Source organism: Jaculus jaculus, chromosome 4 (genome assembly GCF_020740685.1).
Source record: "Jaculus jaculus isolate mJacJac1 chromosome 4, mJacJac1.mat.Y.cur, whole genome shotgun sequence".
In the NCBI taxonomy this organism is placed as follows: Eukaryota; Metazoa; Chordata; class Mammalia; order Rodentia; family Dipodidae; genus Jaculus; species Jaculus jaculus.
Genome location: NC_059105.1, coordinates 154,160,878 through 154,180,159, shown reverse-complemented (window position 1 = coordinate 154,180,159; position 19,282 = coordinate 154,160,878). Strand labels below are relative to the sequence as shown.

At 39.7% G+C, this 19,282-nt stretch overlaps 1 protein-coding gene across 3 annotated transcripts in view; it reads right to left on the bottom strand.

Moving 5' to 3' along the window:
* Col8a1 (collagen type VIII alpha 1 chain) overlaps positions 1-19,282 on the bottom strand; it is a 169,467-nt gene that overhangs the window by 64,425 nt on the left and 85,760 nt on the right. Inside the window, exons 2-3 of one of the 3 annotated variants that reach the window (XM_045147334.1) lie at positions 16,231-16,298; positions 1,261-1,357 (exon numbers count right to left, since the gene is read on the bottom strand). The exons of 1 other annotated variant lie outside the window; for it this stretch is intronic. The gene's annotated coding sequence lies outside the window, so the exon portion shown is untranslated. The remainder of the gene's footprint in view (positions 1-1,260; positions 1,358-16,230; positions 16,299-19,282) is intronic. One more of the 3 variants, XM_045147335.1, reaches the window with a different exon arrangement.

The following is a 19,282-nucleotide window of genomic DNA, read 5'->3' as shown; positions in this document are numbered from 1 at the left end:
ACCCACTCTGTGCCTCTTTCCCCAGTGTCTCCGCCTGCTACTAAACAAGCATTTCAAGGTTTTGCATTATTTATTTGGAGAGTATCTGGATTTGATGGAATCCAACCAAAATAGTTGGTGGTATATATGTTAACAACGTAATATCTGGGTGAAGTCATTAATGGATTTGCATTCCTCCAGGCACTCTGAATGGATTCATTCTAGATAGGACGTGGACATGTGGTATTAACTGGAAGGCTAGATGCTAGACTTGTCTTTTTGTTCAGGTGTTCTCCCAGCAAGAGCACAAAAATCTGAGGAATCTTAGCAATTCAGCCTTTCAATTATGAAATCGAATTAGACCATAAAAAGCCATTGTACTACTAAGTCTTAGGAAATCTTGAGCTGTGTGTCCAAAAGTCACACTTAAGGCCAGGCAGTAGTAATAAGCTTAGGCTGTGGGTACTATGAGATAATGTCTACTTGTCAGAAATGGATGGTATGTTGTGGGCTTTTTTTTTTTTTCCATTGAAGTTCAAAAGTTAATGATGTACTTTATATTTTATTGCTTCTACTGAGACATCAATTAAGGAATAAAAGAGACTCTGGCATGCTGTTATTATTTTTCACTGAATATCATATGTGAATAAAACCCTATTTGTTATAGCATGCTGTTTGAAACATCCTAGATTGTCTTTAGGAAAATTTAGTCCATATCACTTTGGTCATCTGAAATGAATCATTTCTTCATTACAGCTCATAACTTAGAACTATAAAATATCAGACAGAAAAAAATTGGCCCAACTAAAAGAAATATGATAATGGTAAAAAAAGCACATATAGACATGTCTGAGAGATGATAAGATTATTTTAATTTTCCCATTTGCAGTGGAATTATTTACTTTACAAATCTCTAGATCTTTTATTACTTAGAAATCCTCTGCTGAATCATGAAAAGAAGCTTAAGTTAGCAATTTTCCTCTGCAAAATCTAGCTGCTAGCATCTGGTGAACACTTGGATACCTAGTTAGGACCTATAGAAATGATTATTTTAAGACTCGATTTCAACATGCCTAGACTTAAAAATCAGCTCGGCTCACATTCTGTATTTCAGTCATGGTGTGAATAATGGTCTTAGCGGTGTAGATAGGACAGCTGAACTTGCAGGCAGACTGGGCACCTGTCTGCCCAGTTGCTCATGTCGTCCCTGGCAGTCACTGGAGGCTCCATCTGGGGGCATCCTAATGCTGAGCCCCGCCCTCCTTCACTGCTCACACTTACATTCAGGCTTGGCTGGTCAGTACTTGTGCCTTCCTGTGGCACTACTGGAGCTGGCTTCTGTCTCTTCACGGACGCTCCTCTACTTCTAGAACAGTTTCTGAAATAGGAACATGAAGATATGCTTACTCAACTGGAAGCAGTATGAAGCAGAAGGATGGCTGAATTCATTTGTGTGTGGATCACAGGAGCAAGTACATAATGCAAATGTACAAGTATATACTTTAATAAGGTATTGTTTGGGCCAGGTGTGGTGGTGTACACCTTTAATTCCAGCACTGAGAGGCAAAGATAGGATTGCTGTGAGTTCAAGTTCAGCCTAGAACTACAGAGTGAGTTCCAGGTCAGCCTGGGCTTCCCTTGAGAAAGCAGCAGCAGCAACAAAAAGCTATTTGACAAAATTTAAGTGCACATTTAGGATATAATAGTGACATGGTACGCTGCTCAGGAGAGATTTTCTTTTGTTTCTATGTAACCAAATGTGCATTTGTTTATTCTCATACCTATGTTGATATAGTTCTGGATTTGGAATATCCCTCAATTGCCTAGGTATTAAAGGCTTGGTTGCCCGGCTGTATTAATACGGGAAGAAGGCAGAATCTTGACGAGGTAGGCTCAGGAAGCAAAAGGGAGAGGAAGGGCAAGACTCTTATCGTCCCTTTTGCTTTTTGGATGCCGTGAGGTGACAGGCTTCCTCTTCCATTTGCTGCCACCATGATGTCCTGCCGGAGGCCCATAGCAAGAGACCATGGCCTAGCATCTCTGAAATTGTAAGCAAAAATGACACTTCTCCTGTTTTCAAGTATTGCCATGGACAAGCAACTAACTGACATATATATATATGGCTTTTGTCTAGATGGCCACTGCTTGGTATATCTTTATTGCTTTCCATGGTTATGTTGTAGATTGTATTTTCAGTAATTCAATTCTTATTGGTATAGATTGGAGATAACTTAGAAAGGATTGGGCATTAGTTATGGAGGAAGCAAATGTATAAAGAAGTCACTCCATAGGGAGGAAAGTCAACGTTGTTAAAGAAAGTGAACACTTAAAACAATACCTTATTTTTTCTATTGCACTTTGGATTTAGACATTATTCTCAGCTATCAAATGAGGTCTGGTAGGCTTTGATTTGGCACCGTGTTTAGGTTTTTGTTTTAGGTTTTGATGCACTTTAGTTGAATATATTTAATAAATACTCTATCATCTAGACATTTTTAGCCAGGTGTGGTGCCCATGCTTTTAATCTTGCCACTTAGGAGGCAGAGGTAGGAGGATTACCATGAGTTCAAGGCCAACCTGAGACTACAGAGTGAATTCCAGGTCAGCCTGGGCTAGAGCGAGACCCTACCCCAAAAAACCAAAACCCAAACCCATACCAACCAACCAACCAAACACCCCCGCCCCCGCCATATGGGATTTCTCTCTACCTAAACAAGGTTTTTCCATAGTTTAACTGTGAAGTAATGGACACTGGGTTTCGTTTCGGTATATCCTAGCAGCTTTAGGAAGTACCCGTATTTGTTGTTCAAACCAGATTTAAACAGGAACGGTTTTAGACATTTAGGTAAACGAATGATTTGAAAGCCAGGATTATTGATTTTGTGTGTGTGTGTGTGTGTGTGTGTGTAGGTTCCTATGTGTGAATACAGGTGTGCCCATGTGTGTGGAGGTCAGAGGACAACTTTGGATGTCAGCCCTCTCCTTTCTTTCTTTTTAAAAAAATTTTTTTTGTTCATTTATTTATTTGAGAGCAACAGACACAGAAAGAGACAGAGAGACAGAAAGAGAGAGAATGGGCACACCAGGGCCTCCAGCCACTGTAAATGAACTCCAGACGCATGCGCCCCCTTGTGCATCTGGCTAACGTGGGTCCTGGGGAATCGAGCCTCAAACCGGGGTCCTTAGGCTTCGCAGGCAAGCGCTTAACCGCTAAGCCATCTCTCAAGCTCCCTCTCCTTTCACTAGGTTCGAGACTCCTCTTTTGTTCTTCACTGCTTTCTTTCATTTGACCCGCCTGTAACTGGGGGCATCACATCACATCAGCGGGCGGGGCTCTGGAGCAGCTGCGCAGTGGGTGATCAGCACAGAGTGGACGTCTTCACCCGACTGGGTAGCTACAGAACTGTAGTGTCCCCAACCGGCCTCGGGCACGTGGCTTTGCTATGGAGCCTGTGGCATTTTGTTCAGGTCTGAAGAGTGACTGCAGCAGTATCTGATCTTTGTCTCAGCTTGCAGAAATCCAGGCCGAAATCCAGTTCGAGTTAGGCCTAAGCGATTTGAAAACCTGTCCGCAGAAGGCCATGGGATCTGAAGCTGTCTCAACTCACAAGGTTCAGGACGGTCCCTGGGCTCAGGAGCGTCACTTCCCAGGGCCACTGCCCGCCTCGTGTGACTCGGCAGAAGACTGGCCAGTAAGGCCATGTTGACAGTGGTAGGCCACAAACGCAGTGGCCCCCACAGACAAGGGTTCTTCAGATTCTGAGGTGATTTCAGGAGCAGGCTGATAAATGCCTTTTGTATCTCTTGGTTTATTATTATTGTTATTTTGTTTTTTTGAGGTAGGGTCTCACTCTGGCCCAGGCTGACCTGGAATTCACTATGTAGTCTCAGGGTGGCCTTGAACTCATGGCGATTCTCCTACCTCTGCCTCCCTAGTGCTGGGATTAAAGGTGTGCGCCACCATGCCCAGCTCCTGGTATATTATTCTTAAATAACTAGTCACTGAGCAGTGACTGGTTATAGCTGCAAAGCACAACGATAGTACTGGGCATAGAATGTTGGAAGGAAACCAGATATCGCACTTCCTCTCGAAATGACTACCTGCATTCGATAATATTGTGTTTTCTGGTGACTTCTAAAATTTGTGCTTTCTTCCTGGTTATGGTGCACACAGAAGAGGAGAATGATACACAAGATTAACAGAAGTCCTGAAGATCATTATTATACATATGTTAGACAGCCAACTCCATCGACCTCTCTTTGAACAGCTTTCATAGATCCATACGCTTCTATTAACAAAATAAACAGAACAAAAAAAAACCCTCTATATGTTTTATTTTATTTTTTGCATATGTTCTGTGTGTGGGTGTGCCTGTCTGTATGTATGTGGGCACATGTGTGTGTGGACTGTGCATGTGGAGGCCAGAGGTTGTCATTGGGTATCTTCCTCAGTTGCTTTCTACCTTATTATTATTATTATTATGTTTTTGGTTTTTTGAGGTAGGGTCTCACTTTAGTCCAGGCTGACTTGGAATTCACTATGTAGTTTCAGGAGAGGGAAGGAAGGAGAGAGGGAGAGAGAGAGGAAGGAAATGAGAATCGGTGTGCCAGGGCCTCTAGCCACTGCACAAGAACTTGAGATGCATGCACCATTTTGTGTATCTAGCTTAACGTGAGTGCTGGGAAACTGAGGCAGGCTTGTTAGGCATTGTAGGCAAGCTTCTAAACTGCTGATCCATGTCACTAGCCCTCTACCTTGTTTTTTTGGATGCAGGCTCTTTCGTTGCACTTAGAGCTCACTGGTGTGGCTAGACTGGCTAGTCCGTGAAACCTGGGTCTTCTCATGTCTCTGCCTTCCCAGCACTGAGGTCACAGGCGTGAACTATCACACCCAGATTTTATATATGATTGCTAGGGATCTCAACTCAGGTCCTCATGCTTGTGTTAAAAGCACAAACTGAGCCATCTCCCCAACACCCCAAATCTGATTTATTTATGTTTTTTTTAAAGATTTTATTTTTTATTTATTTATTTATTTATTTGAGAGCTACAGACACAGAGAGAAAGACAGATAGAGGGAGAGAGAGAGAATGGGCGCCCCAGGGCTTCCAGCCTCTGCAAACGAACTCCAGACGCGTGCGCCCCCTTGTGCATCTGGCTAACGTGGGACCTGGGGAGCCGAGCCTCGAACCGGGGTCCTTAGGCTTCACAGGCAAGCGCTTAACCACTAAGCCATCTCTCCAGCCCTATGTTTTTTTTTTTTTTGAGGTAGTGTCTCACTCTAGCCCAGGCTGGCCTGGAATTCACTATGGAGTCTCAGGGTGGCCTTGAAATCACAGCAATCCTTCTACCTCTGCCTCCCTAGTGCTGGGATTAAAGGCGTGCACCACCATGCCCGGCTGTTTATTTTTTATAAAAATCTATTTTTAATATTTATTTATGAGAGAGAGAGAGAGAGAGAGAGAGAGAGAGAGAGAGAGAGAGAAAGAGAGAATTGGTGTGCCATTGCAAATTAACTCTAAACACATACACCACCTTGTGCATCTGGCTTTATGTGGGTACTGGGAAATCGAACCTGGGTCCTTAGGCTCTACAGGCAAGTGCCTTAACTGCTAAGCCATCTCTCCAGCCCCTGTTTTATTTTTGAAATGTAGTATTGGAAACACAGAAAATGACTAGAGACTTCAGTTGCCATTTTTAGACTATGAGATTAGCATCATTATTGAACATTTGCTGTTTACTATGTATGTTTTAAAAGAGTTTCTTTCTTCTCCATGAGTCAGAAGAATTTGCTCTGTGATAATTACTAATTAAGGGGTTTTGTTCCTACTAATGTAGTGAGACTTTATATTTTTACTTTGCCATTCATAATAGCTTAGGAAAGACTGCTACAACTACCATTTATGAAATGAATGAAATTATTCAGTATTCAACCATTGCCTGACTGGCAGGGCAATATGAGCTCTACAGGCAATCTATAAGTCATAGCATTTCAATTTATTTTGGAAGAATGAGCCAGAAATATGCCAACACACTAAGCAAGAACTAGTCAGATTTCCTTTTCTTATCCAAACAGATTTGCACATTTAAATGTATGGTCCAGCCAGAATTTATTAGATGAGTTTTCAAAGTGCATCATTGATAGAAATTTTAGGACGAATGGCTGGAGAGATGGCTTAGAGGTTGATGCACTTGCCTGTGAAGTCTAAAGACCCAGGTTCGATTCTCCTGGTCCTACGTAAGCCAGATGTACATGGTGGTGCATGCATCTGGAGTTTGTTTGTAGTGGCTGGAGGCCGTGGCACACTCATTCTCTCTCTCTCTCTCCCTTTCTCCCTCCCTCCCTCTCTTTCTCTCTCTCTCTCTTTTTGTGTCTGTCATAAATAAATAAAAATAGATAAGAGAAATTTTAGGATGAAAAGAATTAAGAACTCAAGGGATGCAGAGACCATGTGTAGAAGTTAACGGTAGCTGAAGAGCATAAAGTAATCCCTCCAAGCACATTGACTGGTAATGCCCATGTAAGCATTTACGCTGTAACATGATTCTCAGAAATTTAGTCAGCCGTGGTGGCTCATGCTGTTAATCCCAGCACTCAGGAGGCAGAGGTAGGAGGATCGCCATGAGTTCGAGGCCACCCTGAGACTACAGAGTGAATTCCAGGTCAGCCTGGGCTAGAGGAAGACCCAACCTCAAATAAAACAAACAAAACAAAGCAAAACAACAAACAAAAAAGAAATGAATTGCAAAGCTATAGAAGAAACCAAACATAAAAATAGATGGATTTATTTATAACAATACTTCGAAAGTTGCATATAAAACCATGAACAATTAATTAAAAGGTGAGGAGGGGCTGCCTTATTCTATGAAAAAATGATATACTCAATGGAAGGGTTAAACATGACCCCAAATTCTTTGACTGTCTTTGTGCTCATTCCCCATTAACTCTGTGCAACCTTTTGACTGCTTTGACCAATCCAGCACTGTGGAACAGATGCAGTAAAACTCAATGTGGCTCATTTTCTTCCCTCCTTTTCTCCCTCTTTTCCTCACTCCCTTTCTTCTTTCTTCTCCTCTCCTTTCTTCTTCTTATCTTCCTCTTCCTCCTCCTTCTCTCTCTTTCTCTCTCTCTTTGTTGAAAGAGAGTCTGATAAATCCCAGTCTCTGCTGGAACTCAGTAGTAGCAGAGAATGACCTCAAGCCCCTATTTCTCCTTCCTCCACGTCCCAAACCTTGGGCTCACAGGTATGGACCATCGTAGCTGTCATAACTTCTGAAGCTGGTTCGTAAAAAAACCAATAAGCTCCTGGTATGCTTGCTGGACTGTTGCCTTCTGGAGCCCTGAGTCTCGAAGTAAGACAGTCCGGCTGGCTTCAGACTCCCAGCAGGAAAGACTTATTTATATATGTGCTTCAGCTCACAATGCAAAGCTCAGCTTTCTTCTATGCATGGCAGGTAAAACCATTTTGTGCCCCTGAGATCAGTTGGTTTGCACATAATAAGGCGTGAGAGCAGAAGTAGCTTCCAGATATTTCCGGTCTCGTATAGTGCAAGCTGGAGTCAAACATGTTATGTAGCTGAGGATGATCTTGAACTCATGGTCCCCTTCCTTTCTCCTCTCAAGTGCTGGAATTACAAGCTTGGGCCACAACACTTGGCAATACTCCTGAATTCTTTTTCTTTTTGGTTTTTGAGGTAGGGTCTCACTCTAGCCCAGGCAGACCTGGAATTCACTATGGAGTCTCAGGGTGGCCTCGAACTCATGACAATCCTCCTCCCTCTGCCTCCCAAGTGCTGGGATTAAAGGCGTGTGTCACCATGCCCGGCATGCGTACTACTGTTTTAAACTGATAAGTTTATATTTGGTTTGTTATATAGCAAAGATAACTAGTGCATATTCTCTTTTATGTATGGATTATACATGTATAATACATATATTTATGTATGTATATACTATATATATACATATATATTATTTTTGTAATATATATTTTTGTAATTTATAAATAATTTTTATAATATATATTATTTTTTGTTCTTTGCAGCAGGGTCTTACTCTAGCCCAAGCTGACTGATTTTGCTCTGCAGCCCCAGGCTGGCCTGAGCTCACAGAGATTCTCCTACTGTAGCCTCCACATGCTAGAACGAAAGGGGCGCACCTCCAGACCAGGCAATGTATGATATTTTTATAATAAAAATTAAAAATTTAACATAACAGATATTTTGAGAAGTCACTGAAAAATTGACAGAAAATCTTAACATCCTTCCTTTCATAAGAAGCTCTTTCAAATCACAGGAAAAGACAAATAAAACTATATAAGAAAGTGGGAAAATATTTTTGGAAAATGGGAAATTGAACTAACAGGTCATTCAAAAAAGAATAAATAAAATGCTAGTAAATGTACTAAAAGCATTTAACATCATTAATAATGAAATGGGATATTAAATAATGAAATTAAATTTTTGGTTGTCAAATTGGCAAAGATAAAAAAGAATTTAATTGTAGCTTGGGCTAAGTGGTAGGGTAAATGGTGCAAACTTTTTGGAAAATTAATTGATATTACATATTCAGAGCTCTAAAGGTATCCACATTCCTTGATAGTTCCAGGACTCTAGGAATTTAGCCAATGAAGGAAGTAAAGTAAAATAATATGTAAATTGTTGACCACAGTTGTAGTTATGGAAACAGAATCACACTAGGTGTCAATCAATGCAGTTAAATAAATCACATATTCTGTTATAAAATACTACTTTATTTTAGCTTTTAAATACTTTTTATTTTTAATTATTTTTAATTTAGGCCAGGCTTGGTGGCACATTCCTTTAATCCCAGCACTCCGTAGGCAGAGGCAGGAGGATGGCCGTGAGCTCAAGGCCACCCTGAGATTACATAGTTAATTCCAGGTCAGCCTGGACTAGAGTGAGACCCTACCTCAAAAATCCAAAAAGAAAAAAAAAAAAAATTTTGTGTGTGTGTGTGTGTATAAAATTTTAAATTTATTTATTACCCATGAGATTTCTCTGTCTCTCTCATGGGTAATAAAGAGGGGGGGGGGAGAGAGAATGAGCGTACCAGGGCCTCTAGCCAATGCAAATGAACTCGAGACACATGCCACCATGTGGAGCTAGCTTACATGGGTTCTGGGGAACCGAACCTGTGTCCTTAGGCTTTGCAGGCAAGTGTCTTAACTGCTCAGCCACCTCTCCAGCCCTTATTTTGGCTCTTTTGAGACAAAAGTATCATGATGCATCCCATGCTGTCCCTTAACTTGTGATATTGTGGACTTTGTCTCCCAAGTCAGGATTATACTCATGTGTACCACACCCAGATGATTTTATTACTTGGAATGAGAAATTCAAGATACATACATGCATATATATATATATATATATATATATATATATATATATATGTGTGTGTGTGTGTGTGTGTGTGTGTGTGTGTATGTATATATATAATATGTAATATAATATATGATATATATTATATAATATATAATATATATAGAATATAATATATATATATAATTCTGACCAAAGAATACCATAGTAGAAAAATAGAGTCTTTCAGGACATATAAACTGAGCTTTGAATCTTGAGTTCAGTGATAATTACATGAATGTATGTCTTGGTAAATAAAATGCACAACACTTTTATATTTGTGTGTTTGCAAATAACAAACATATTAGTTTTTCAATAAGTCTGTTGTTTTTCTTATGATCCAAGAGTGCCATGTGAACCCCCTATCCAAATTCATACCACTTCCTAAACTCATTGTTCTAATCTGGTTCCCTTTAGACATTCTTTCTTACCAGTCCCTGTGAGTCTGTTGGAGATTTGAAAGCAAAATGAAAACTTAAATGGGTCAGCTTCCTTGCTTACAATCTTTCGGTGGTTTCAAATGTACTAAAAAGGCATCCACTCTTGCTCTCCACATAGCAGACTGGCCTTGTCATTCTTTTGTGTAATTATTTTACCGGTGCACCAATAGCACTAAGAAGAAATTGGAACTTCTTCTTCTTCTTCTTTTTTTTTTAAATTTTTATTTATTTATTTATTTGAGAGAGACAGACACAGAGAGAAAGACAGATAGAGGGAGAGAGAGAGAATGGGTGCGCCAGGGCTTCCAGCCTCTGCAAACGAACTCCAGACGCGTGCACCCCCTTGTGCATCTGGCTAATGTGGGACCTGGGGAACCGAGCCTCGAACCGGGGTCCTTAGGCTTCACAGGCAAGCGCTTAACCGCTAAGCCATCTCTCCAGCCCTTCTTCTTTTTTTTTTTTTAATTGTTTTTTTTTTTTCACTTAGTCTCACTTTAGCCCAGGCTGACCTGGAATTCACTAAGTAGTCTCAGTGTAGCCTCCAACCCTCTAGGATAACACCTACCTCTGCCTTCCGAGTACTGGGATTAAAGGCGAGTGCCACCACACCAAGCAAATTGGAACTTCTTTTGGCCTCTATGGACCACATGATCCCTATTCTGCCTACCTTGTGTCCCTCTCCTTGTTCTATACCCGTTAGCCACTCCGACTTGTTAGTCAGTGTTGGCCTTCAGTTTTAGCTTTTTGCTTTGCCTCTGCCTGGAATGCTTTCCCCCTAGAACAACACATGGATGGACTCTTTACCATTTAATTCTCAACTTGAACATCACTTTCCAGAAAGGTCTTTCTAAATGATCTCACCGAAAATCAGCTACTCATTTTCATATATGTCTCACTCTCCTTCATTCTGCAGTAGCTGTCCATTTTCCAGACTTAATTAAGCATCTTATGCACTTTCTCTCAGACCTCTTGTTTTGAGACAAGGTCTCCTGAAGCTGGACTCAACCTCAGTATATATAAGTGAGATTGATCCAGAATTCCCGTTCCTCCTGATCTACCTCCCAAGTGCTGGAATTTCACCAGGCCCACCTCTAGATCTCTTCTTCTTTTTTTTTTAAAATTTTTATTTATTTATTTGAGAGCGACAGACACAGAGAAAGACAGATAGAGGGAGAGAGAGAGAATGGGCACGCCAGGGCTTCCAGCCTCTGCAAACGAACTCCAGACGCGTGCGCCCCCTTGTGCATCTGGCTAACGTGGGACCTGGGGAACCGAGCCTCGAACCGGGGTCCTTAGGCTTCACAGGCAAGCGCTTAACCACTAAGCCATCTCTCCAGCCCTAGATCTCTTCTTGACAGCAGGAAACTGGATTATTTTATAAAACATTCCTGCCACAAAAGCCAGGCCTGGCACATGGTAAGTGGTCTAAAAAAACTTGTTAGACATCTTAGAAATAAACAATTTTTGTACTTCTGAAACATAGAACATATAGGGGGAAAACAACACAAGGTTATTATTATTATCATTATTATTATTTTCTGGTTTTTCGAGGTAGGGTCTCATTGTAGCTCAGGCTGACCTGGAATTCACTCTGTATTCTCAGGGTGGCCTCGAACTCACCAAAATCCTCCGACCTCTGCCTCCCGAGTGCTGGGATTAAAGGCATGCACCACCATGCCAGGCTAGGATTATTTTTTAAAAGCCAGAAATTTTATATTCCATAGGCATTTAAAAAGGCCTTTATAGTTCTGATTAAAGTACATTTTGATTCAATTTTGGAAAAAAAAAAGAAAAACCAACAAACAAAATCACAACAGAGTAAATTCTTTTCAGGAATGTGTTGAGAGCTCACTTGTCAAATCCTACTTTTGAAACTATACCATCAACTAGCTTTATATTTCAAAATGGAATATGCTCACCTCCTATGAGCATGCTTATGAAAAGACTTCCCCGTTTGCACTAAAGGTGTTAAACAGAGTTATTTTTTGAGATTGGTGTAATTTAAGCATCTAAAGTGAGATGTTATAATTAGTGCATTGGGTGGTTTGAGTTAAAATGGTTCTTCTTGGTATACCCTCCATTCAAGGGTACAGGAGCCTGCGGGCTAGGCTTCAATGACCAGGTATGATCACAAGATTCTATAGTAGTGAGATTTATATCTGTAGAACCCATAAGAACACTCTGATCTGCAAGTCTGAATTGCTATTTATAGGCATGCCATAACATTTCAGAAAGTGTATAATGTTCTTCAGACATTCAAGCATGTTTCAATATATCTTTCAGCATAGTTTATTTCAACTAGCTTTGAATTTCTTCCACAAAACAGGCTGATCATATTTTTATGGTTTTGAAAGGGTAGGAAATACGTATTTGTTAAACATGTCCTTTGGGCCAGTCTCCTTGATAATTGCATTATTTTCCCAGTATCAATTAATCTTATAATTGTACAATAAGTGAATAAAGGTAATGAGATGCAAGATTCCATTATTGAAGGTAAAAATTGGTGGATTAGGAATTAGGAAAACAAACTGTCTATTAATCCCAGTGGCCTCATCCAGGGATCAGTTCAAAATTTTGCAAGGACACTATATTTTATTTTAAATATTTTATATTGTTTTATTTATTTCAGAGAAAGAGAGCAAGAAAGAGGCAGATAGAGAGAATGAATAGGCCAGGGCCTCTAGCCACTGCAGATAAACTCCAGACGCACATGCCACCATGTACATCTGGCTTACATTGGTACTGGGGAATCAAACCTGGGTCCTTAGGCTTCATAGACAAGCACCTTAACTGCTAAGCCATCTCTCCAGTCCACTGTATTTTATTTTAATAATTCATGGCAACATAAAAAGCATGACAAATGTATGTTGATCAATAATGCTACTAAATTGGGTACAGGATTCCAATAGCAATTTCACATTTGAAATAGATAAGACTGAGAAAAAGACATCTGGGTGAAGTACCTTAAAGTCTTACGACATTCTTCTTTCTTCCATTCTTTTATTTTTTGAGGTAGGGTCTCACTCTAGCCCAGGCTGACCTAGAATTCACTATGAAGTCTCAGGTTGGCCTCAAACTCATGGCGATCCTCCTACCTCTGCCTCCCAAGTGCTGGGATTAAAGGTGTGCACCACCACGCCTGGCTCTTCTTTCTTATAGAGTAATCCTACATTTGGTATTATGACTTATCTTATAATGTTTAGTGTGTGTGTGGGGGGGTATTGAGCTCATTTTAGCTTTTCAAGTTCTCCACCCACTTTTATCAACAGAAACGCAAGGTTGTATAGTTTCAGATGAAATGGATCATGGGATCCATTTATACTGGAAGAGAGTCAAATCTACATTAAAAAATAAATCCAGGGCTGGAGGGATGGCTTAGTGGTTAAGGTGTTTGCCTGCAAAGCCAAAAGATCAGGTTTGATTCCCCAGGACCCATGTTAACCAGATGCACAAGGGGGCACACACATCTGGAGTTTGTTTGCAGTGGCTGGAGGCCCTGGCATGCCCATTCTCTCTCTCTCTCTTTCCCTCTCCCTCTTTCTCTATCAAACAAATAAATTAATTAAATTAAATACTTAAAAAATTCTGGGCTGAAGAGTTGGATTAGTGGCTAAGGTGTTTGCCTGCAAAGCCTCAGGACCCAGGATCACTTCCCTAGTACTCAGGTAAACCAGTTGCACAAGGTAGCACATGCACTTGGAGTCTGCAGTGGCTGGAGGCCCTGGCATGCCCTTCTCCCTCGACCTCTTTCTCTCTTTCCCAAATAAATAAAACATGTAAAAAATAAATCCAGATAAGTCAAAAGAAATGGAAAAAGTTCCTTAAGGCTGTAATAAGCCATCATTGAGGATCTTAACTGTGAAAATCATTGGCTCTTTTAAGCATGATTAAAGAGACATTAATTTTCCTTTTTTTAAGAATACACCCCATTAATCATTTCATAACCATGGTCATGAGGTTCAAAGGAGCCAACACTAAATAATCTAGAAAAAGAAAAGATTGGGAATAATTACATATCTAAGGTGTATATATAAAGTCTTTGGATTCTATTAATTTGGAATATGGAAGGTAGTGATGAGAAATTAGCGATTTAAAATGTGAACAAGTTGGAGAAATGACTGATTGTGTTCACAGAGCTGGGAAACAGGAGCTGTCATGGTGAGAATCTAAACCTGAAACCAGCTCTCCCTACAGTGTGAGTAGTGATGTTTGACAGAAGGTATCTGTGAGAGCTCTACTGTAGGAGCATCAGGCTATCGCATATTTAAAATTTTTTTGTTTATTTATTTATTTATTTGAGAGCAACAGGCAGAGAAAGAGGCAGAGAGAGAGAGAATGGGTATGCCAGGGCTTCCAGCCACCGCAAACGAACTCCAGACGCGTGCGCCCCCTTGTGCATCTGGCTAACGTGGGTTCTGGGGAATCGAGCCTCCAATCAGGGTTCTTAGGCTCCCCAGGCAAGTGCTTAACCGCTAAGCCATCTCTCCAGCCCAGGCTATTGCATTTTTGCAATATATTATTTCTCAGAAGCTATTAATCCTTGATCAGGAACCATGGAAGGTGAAATTGTTTTCTAAGGAAATAGTTTGATGAATCTTTAGACAAGCTATAATATTTGGAATATTATAGTGGTGATTCAAAACATCCTTGGTCAGAGATCTTCCAAATAATAACATATGGGGAAAAGACAGTCTATCTTTTTGTAATAGTAAATATTCCAAGAGAATCAGGCATTAAATCTTTTACTTATCCAGATATTTGACATTATAGAGAAAATCTTAAATTGAACAAAAATATGAATTAAGTAAATTAGTTTTTGGCTTGGTCTAACTATATTATGACATTTTCTCATTAAATCATCATGTTATTTGCATTTTGAGAAACTTAGGTAGTCATCCACATAGGTAATTAATTTTGTAGCCAATTAATTAATGTATTAAAACTCATCTAAAATGCTCTGTGAGGTAATTTGTTTTGGAAAAGTTAAATAAAAGTGGTCCATTCCTGCTTAAGATTGTGTACTTTCAAAATATATGTGAAAAAGTTCAAGTATATCTTGGTAGTTACTTGTTCTGTGGAATAACCATGAACCAGACTATGGTTGGAAGGAGCAAGGAGAAGAAAATGTTTTCCATGTGTTTGGGATCTGGTCAGGGTTATGCAACACTCGGGATGGAACAGGATGAGAATCAGACTCTGGACATTAGGCTGTGGATGAGCAATGGTTTTGGTGAGATACTGACTTCAATGTTCCACATGAGTTAATTTTTTTTTTGTTTGAATGTAATGGTTTTACCTCCCCTTCAACAATAAAACCACATTGCCTATAATCTAAAATAAAATGATTTCCAAAAAGTCTCCTAAAAATATAGCTGTAAATGAAGCCATAAGCAGCAGTAATACTAGTAGATTGTATTTATTGAGGATACCTAATGTGCCACGCTCTGTGCTTCTAAATATACTTTAAATATCTAATTAAATTCTCATCACAGTCCTACAATAAGGCACCAATTTTAAAATTAAGATCACTTAATTAAACCTTAAAAATATATTATATCTTATATAAATATATATTTATATAAATTAATATATAATCATATATATATATATATATATGTACATAGACACACACATTTAAAGGAAGCTATGTTTTATTTCCCTTTCTTTTCCCAGAACACAGCAACTGGCTCATCATAGTTGGTGCCTGGAAAGTATTTGTAGAATTAAGTGAAATGTTATTTCTTGTAATTTCCCTGAAGGAAGGATATCCATGAATCATTCTATCCTTTGAAAAGCTAACTTTGAAGATCACTAGAGATAAGTAAGAATTTCTACCTCACAAGAAATGAGGTTTAATCTCATTCATCTCTTGAGGAAGACTCCTATGCGGGAGGGTGCTTGGGCAGGGATTGGATGGAGGGCAGAAACATGGCTTCTGGTAAAGATGACTTTTGTTCCTCATAGGCTATGAACGCAAAACAGTAAGAAAACCAAGATACTATCAATAAACTTCGTCTTCTGTGAGATGTGTACGACGTAACTCTGGCAATGGGTGTTGACACTGATGCTTTGAACTGAGAAAGAAAGTTCATGATGAAGGGCAAACTCAAATAAAAGCTCCCTTATTCTCCAGTCATTTCAAGCCTACGTTTTATTAGCTTTTCCAATTGCTAATTAGATCGCTGTCCACACTGCTCAATGCCCTAAAGATTTATGATGCCCATTACAGCTTCGCAGCACACACGTAGGAGGTCTAGGGGATTACTCAGAATCTGCAAACTAAGCCCACAGCGTTGATTAATCCCACAGTAGTGTTTCGACCATCTCATCATACCAGGAACGGTTACACTGTCAAACACAGTAACCCAGCACCCACCTGCGTGCCAAGCACGCGCAGTGCTCTGTAAAGTATTTATAACGGACTCCATACCTTGCCTCTAGGAGTTCACAATGAAGATCAGACAATGCAGGGGAAACAGTGGGCAACCAGACACACAGCTGTGTAAACAGAGAAGAACAACCCATTAGAGGATTGTCGTACAAAGTGTTAGTGCGTGTGCTGCTTGTATGTTGGAACTGAGGGGAACGTTGCAGAGGGCAGAAAACCTGTGTTTTTCTTTGTAAAGGTAAAGAAGGAGAGGATGATGGTAGGGAGGGAAAGAAATTTCCCTCGAGTGAAAGAAGATATTTCCTACTACCCACTTTAGGGGCTCATGCATTGCTTACTTAAGACTCCAATGATTTTTTTTTCTAAGACATTTGGTTGTAACCAGCTTAGAGAAGGAAAATAAAAATGTATTAAGCACACTACAGTCTGCCAGAGCAGTTTCATAAGCCTTCTTTCCGCTGGAAACAAGGCTAAAAAGAAAATAAAACCAGAATGTATTATAATTGTACATTCCACTTATAACCAACTAGCAAATGCCAATTGATTTTCCAAGGAAATTATTACTTTGGGCAGAGTTCTTTTAAGGGGCAAAATTGCTTGCCATTGTCTCGCATTCACTGTCTCTAACATGCTGAATGTTGTCAGAAATTAATCTGTACTCAGAATTCAGCTGAAAGCAAATTCCAGACAGGTCTCTATTTCAGCCACCTCAGGCTGTTAGGGATGTTTTCTCTCTAAGTATGACCAGATAGGGAATTTGTAAACCTCCCTGAGAACTTTTTCTAAGGTTTATAAAATATTCATTACCTATAAGATCTTTACATCTAGTTTAAATTCCTTAGTTTGTAATTTAAATTCGTTTCTTCTTCTTTCCTCATCAGAGAGGACACTAGTACCTTTCAGTGGCCATTTCTCTAAATACACATGAAAACATACACTCCAGACTTCTTTCCTGGGTACATATGACTTCTATTTCATTTGACATCTATTTATAATCCTTCCTGACTCCCTCCCTCCCTCCCTCCTTTCCTTCCTTCCTCCCTCCCTCCCTCCTTTCCTTCCTTCCTCCCTCCCTCCTTTCTTTCCTTCCTTCCTCCCTCCCTCCTTTCTTTCCTTCCTTCCTCCCTCCCTTGCTCCCTCCTTTCCTTCATTACTCCCTCTCTCCCTCTTTCCTCCCTCCCTTTCTCATTCTTTCTTTCTTTCCTTTCTTCTTCTCTCCCTTCTTTCCTTTCCTTCTTCCCCTTTTTCTCTACTTTAATTTCTATTTTTTTTTTCATTCAAAATGACTTGCTGGCTATCTTAAACTTGTGTTTTCATAATTGATTTATTGAGGCTCACTGTATAAATATTGACATTTCATTATGTTCAATTTCTTTAAATGCAGCCAGATTTTATAGATTTGATCATAATATCTAACAGAACTCTGGAATTTATACTTTTTCTTTTTTGCTTCACTTCCTTTGACTGGGTGAGAATGCAGTCTTAAGATACGGATGGCCATTCCTATAAAGGACATCTGTACCACCTCCCTAAGGCTCAGGAAACATTGCCAAAAAGAGAGTGGAAAGAATGTAAGAGCAGAAGGATGGGAAAGAGTGCTGTGGAACACTGTCTTCTGGACCTGGCATGGCTATTGCAATCATCAGCACACAGAAGCCGTGGATATGTGCATAAGACTTACAAAAGATTGGGCCTGCCAATATTTCATCATGGATGGAGGAGGGACTCAAGAGACCCCACCCCTTTCTGAGGACCTATTGGCAGTTAATAGTTGCTAGTGAAAGAGGAGGAACCTTTTTTTTTTTTTTTTTTTTTTTTTTTTTTTTTTTTAGCAATGCAGGCTACTGGTAAGTTGTCCATGCTCATATAAATCACCCCACATGCTCATGCAAACAACCCTAATTAACCTGAATGGGTCATCTCCTCCCCCACCAGAAGACAGGAAAGTAGAAGATGGGCTATTTGGGAAGAAGGGATGCAGTGGAAGTGGAGGGGACCCAAAAGAGATAAAAGAGGTGAATGTAATAAAATACATTACATGTATAGAATTGTCAAAATTAATTTAAATTAGAAACAAAAGATAATGATGACTGCTTATTGGCTTCTAAAAAGTTGGCAATTTACCTCTCAAAATCATGATGGAAGAATTGTGTGTGTGGGTTTTTTTACTTATAAAATGTAGTGACAGGTAAAAATTTAAGATATATCCATCTTTAATACTCAATTTTAAGAATATGTTCTAAGTATCAGTAGTTTTGCAAAAAAACATTCAGTTAATACTGAACTAAAAATGAATTAGGGCTGAAGAGATGGCTTAGTGGCTAAGGCACTTGCCTGTAAAGCCAAAGGACTTAGGTTCTATTCTCCAGGACCCAAGTATGCTGGATGTACATGGTGGAGCACATGTCTGGAGTTTGTTTGCAGTGTCTGGAGGCCCTGGTGCGCCCACTCTCTCTCTCTCACACTCAAATAAATACACGAATGTAAAACATTTAAAAATAAATTAGCATGTTCAAAACTCAATGAGATATAAACAAAGGCTTTTTGGTATTAATGTATCATATAAATAGGAGTGTACTTGAGAGGAGTTATATTAACATATGTAAATATACATCAATAAAGAAATTTAAAGTGATATCTTGAGGTACCTTCTTCAGAAATGAGATGAGATGGTACATACTAACTATTGTGAGTAAATATAATGGTTAAGGGTCAATGCCTTCTTTTTTAAAGAATATTTTGAACATCACCAAGAAAGCAGAAGGGGAAAGGTGGGATAAGAGAATCATTCATTATTTTCCAAGTTCCTACTATAAATTTAGGAGTTCTTTTTGGTGCTTGAAATGTCAGTGACCAGATGTATAAGTTAAAAGAGAGTATAGGGGGCTGGAGAGATGGCTTAGTGGTTAAGGTGCTTGCCTGTGAAACCTAAGGACCCAGGTTCAATTCCCCAGTACCCATGTAAGCTAGATACACAAGATGAAGCATGTGTCTGCAGTTCATTTGCAGTGGCTGGAGACCTTGGCACTCCCATTCTCTCTATCTGCTGCTTCCTCTCTCTCTCTTTCTCCCTCTCCTCTCAAAAAAAAATAGA